This window comes from Megalopta genalis, chromosome 8 (genome assembly GCF_051020955.1).
Source record: "Megalopta genalis isolate 19385.01 chromosome 8, iyMegGena1_principal, whole genome shotgun sequence".
In the NCBI taxonomy this organism is placed as follows: Eukaryota; Metazoa; Arthropoda; class Insecta; order Hymenoptera; family Halictidae; genus Megalopta; species Megalopta genalis.
Genome location: NC_135020.1, coordinates 20,027,786 through 20,032,075, shown reverse-complemented (window position 1 = coordinate 20,032,075; position 4,290 = coordinate 20,027,786). Strand labels below are relative to the sequence as shown.

Here is a 4,290-nt window from a genome sequence, read left to right as displayed (position 1 = left end):
TGCGAATAAGTACGATCGCGTTTCAAGTTAGAAAATTTTGAAGATCATTAAAGTCCAGTCACTTTTACATCTTTGTTCATTGAATTAGCGTTACGACAACACAATCGCGTTGCAATAGTATACCTTCCGACTTTTCAGGCGCCCATGCTGCAATAGTTCGGATGGACATATCCGCATTTTGCTATAGTTTTGCGAATTGATCACGCATTGCTATAGTTAATTATGAACAGAAATTGAAATTAGCTTTGCGAGCGAAATAGTCGCAATTCTTATTTGAATTGCAGTGTCGAGTAGTTATAAGAGAAGGCTAAGGAGACTAAAGATAGCCTTGCAAATTGTTCGCGGTTTCATTTGCCAATTTTCTTAGGTCTTTCAAAATTTGCAGATTTGTTCTTTTTGGAAATTGAAGTAATCTTTAGGATTTCTGTTCGTTAAATTAGCGTTGCGACGAATGAATCGCGTTGCAATAGCTTCATTAGACTTGTCAGACGTCCATGTTGCAGCTGCAACTATGGTCAACAATCAGCTCCGATTTGCATTATAGCGTTTCGAAAACTGAATATCGCGGCTTGTCTTCGATTTAATTTCAAAGTTAGCATTGCGAGAAAATCGCGTTGCAGTAGCTACGTTCGTTTTTTAAACGCCATGCTGCATGGGGTTCGCGATTTTCCTTAGAGTTGCGAGACGAAATGACCAACGGTTGTGTTAGCGTCGCAAGAATTGCCAACGCGTTGTGTGTTCCGTCACAAAATGATACGACGAAATAGCCACGGGATTACTTAATAATAACATTAGCAAGAAGAATTGTCGTTAATATTAAACATCGAAAAGCAATTAATTTGTTAACGAAACTCGTCAACTGCAACAATTTCACGAAACACTCGTGCTCGAGAAATTACTTCATATTCCTGACTCTATCAATTATCTTCGCGAGCAAATTAAATGGCAAAATAGCCAGCGTGCTTCTTAAACATACTTCTAACAAGCAGAATTATTGCAAATATTAAGAAGAGAGAAATAATAAATAAATTAACGAAAGCAATTTGATATAATAACTTTTCGATTGATTTGTGCAAGCCTCTTGTTAATTGAACCTCGTTGGTACTTTTCATGAACAAACTAAGCGATGAAATAATTTCTCGGGCACCGGATAGCATTATTGCAAAATAAATTATCGCGAATATTAAATAAATGGAAATAATCGAAATTGTCGAAATTATCGATCGCCGTTGATCGTGCGGTCGTCGATCGTCAAAGTCAGAGGTGGGGGTATATCTCGTGCTCGCTTGTCTCAAAGTCATTGCCTAATTAGTCGGAACTTGTCTAATGTGGGAATCAGTCGTGTTTCAAGAAAGCTCTTCCAAAAGTGCTATTATAATAAATTAAATTGTTAAGAATTAAGATATAATATAATTTTAAAGGAAAATTAGTGCGTGAAATTATAATAAATAAAATTGTTAAGAATTAAGATGTAATATAATTTTAAAGGAAACTTAGTGCGTGAAATTAATCGCGTTTCAGGGAAGCTCTTCTAAAAGTGTTATTATAATAAATTAGATTGTTAAGAATTAAGATATAATATAATTTCAAAGAAATCTTACTGCGTGAAATTATAATAAATTAAATTGTTAAAAATTAAAATGTAATATAATTTTAAAGGAAAATAAAACTTTAATAACTTATCGACCGATTTGTGCAACCGTTGTTCTCATGTTAATTAAACCTCGTTGATACTTTCCACGAATAATTTAAGTGATGAAATAATTTTCCGGGCACCGGATAGCATTATTGCAAAATAAATTACCGCAAATATTAAATCATTGGAAATAATCGAAGTTATCGATGTTATCGATCGTGGTCGATCGCGCGATCGTCGATCAGCAAAGTCGGTGGTGGGGGTACTCTACGTGCTCGCTCGGCTCAAAGTCGTTGCTCAATTAATCGGAACTTGACTAGTGGGGAAATCAGTCGTATTTCAAGTAAGCTCTTCCAATATTGTGATTATAGTAAATTAAATTTTTAAGAATTAAGATGTAATATAATTATAAAGGAAACTTAGTGCTCAGGCATTCGCGATTTTCTTTAGAGTTGCGGGATGAAATTAACAACGCGTTGTGTTAGCGTGGCGAGAAATTGCCAATGCGCTGTGTTAGCGTGGCGAGAAATTGCCAACGCGTTGTGTTAGAATCGCTTTCGATGCACGTGTGCGTGCGTACGTGAGTGCCGCGATCTAAACATTACGAATTGCGATGATGTTAAGACGATCGGCTGGCGTCGGCCGCTGGCTAGGATGATCGGCTGTCGCCGGCGGCTGCTGAACGGTCGGCGACGTCATGCGCTGACGTCATGCCAGCCTCATTGGCTGGCATCGTGCGCAGGCTGGGACGATCGGCTGGTGTCGGGGGCTGCTAGCACGATCGGCGGACGTCGGGCACTAGTTGAACGAAACCCATCAATTCGAAAGGACGCACTCGCAGGGAACGCGACAGAACACGACAGAAGGTGACGAACGTCGTAAGGCAATTTACGATTATACAATCACGATTACGGTTTCAGATACGAATAACGATAGGGGATTATAATATAATGAACACGGCTTAAAAAATAGAGTAGTTTCCAAAACCTACTATCTCTAAATTATTATTAAAACAGCTAGAAATAATAAATGCGTCGATAGAATATTTTTGATGTAACGATTCTTCGATAAATTCGTGCTTTAAAAATTACTTCGTATGTTCGACGTTATTAATTACTTCCGCTACTAAATGTTACAACGAAATAGCCACAGGATTATTTAATAATACCATTTGCAATAAGAATCCTTTGTTAAGAATTAAGATATTATATAAGTTTAAAGGAAACTTAGTGCATAAAATTATAATAAATTAAATTTTTAAGAATTAAGATGTAATATAATTTTATAAAGGAAACGTAGTGCTCAGGCATTCGCGATTTTCTATAGAGTTGCAAGACGAGATAAACAACGCGTTGTGTTAGCGTGGCGAGAAATTGCCAACGCGTTGTGTTAGAATCGCTTTCGGAGCGACCTTCGAAATTACGTAGTCGATCGGTTTCGCAGCTCCCGGGCGTTTACCCCACACGATGTACGTGTGCGTGCGTACGTGAGTGTCGCGATCTAAACATTGCGAATTGCGATCGGCTGGCGTCGGCCGCTGGCTAGGATGATCGGCTTTCGCCGGCGGCTGCTGAACGCTCGGCTGACGTCATGCGCGACGTCATGCCAGCCACATTGGCTGGCATCGTGCGCAGGCTAGGACGATCGGCTGACGTCGGGCACTAGTTGAACGAAACCCATAAATTCGAAAGGACGCACTCGTAGGGAACGCGACAGAACACAACAGAACGCGACGAACGTCGTAAGGCAATTTACGATTATACAATCACGATTATGGTTTAGGATACGAATAACGATAGGGGATTATAATATAATGAACACGGCTTAAAAAATAGAGTAGTTTCCAAAACCTACTATCTCTAAATTATTATTAAAACAGCTAGAAATAATAAATGCATCGATAGAATATTTTTGATGTAACGATTCTTCGATAAATTCGTGCTTTAAAAATTACTTCGTATGATCGACGTTATTAATTACTTCCGCTACTAAATGTTACAACGAAATAGCCACGGGATTATTTAATAATACCATTTGCAATAAGAATTCTTTGTTAAGAATTAAGATATAATATAATTTTAAAGGAAAATTAGCGCGTGAAGTTATAATATATTATATTATTAGGAATTAAGATATAATATAAGTTTAAAGGAAACTTAGTGCGTAAAGTTATAATGAATTAAATTGTTAAGAATTAAGATGTAATATAATTGTAAAGGAAAATTAATGCGTGAAATTAATCACGTTTCAGGAAAGCTCTTCCTGAAAAGTGTAATTACAATAAATTAAATTGTTAAGAATTAAAATGTAATATAATTTTAAAGGAAAATAAAAATTTATTATCTCACCGACCGATTTGTGCAAGTCTCGTTGGTTCTTTTCATAAACAATTTAAGCGATGAAATAATTTTTCGGGCACCGGATAGCATTATTACAAAATTAATTATCGCGAATATTAAATAATTGGAAATTATCGAAATTATCGATCGCCGTTGATCGTCAAAGGCAAGGTTAAATTTCTTTGTCTTTTGTTAAATCCGTTTGTCCTTTGTTTGCTCGCTCGACTCAAAGTCATTGCTCGATTAGTCGTTACTCGTTTAGTGGAAAAATCAGTTGCATATCAGGAAAGCTCCTGCAAAAGTGATATTATAAAT

At 36.9% G+C, this 4,290-nt stretch overlaps 1 long non-coding RNA gene across 1 annotated transcript; it reads left to right on the top strand.

Moving 5' to 3' along the window:
- Positions 1–346: 346 nt before the first annotated feature.
- On the top strand, positions 347–3,987 carry LOC143259908 (uncharacterized). The gene is made up of 2 exons (XR_013033961.1): positions 347–1,979; positions 2,261–3,987. It is a non-coding gene; the product is annotated as an uncharacterized LOC143259908 (long non-coding RNA).
- The last annotated feature ends 303 nt before the right edge of the window (positions 3,988–4,290 follow it).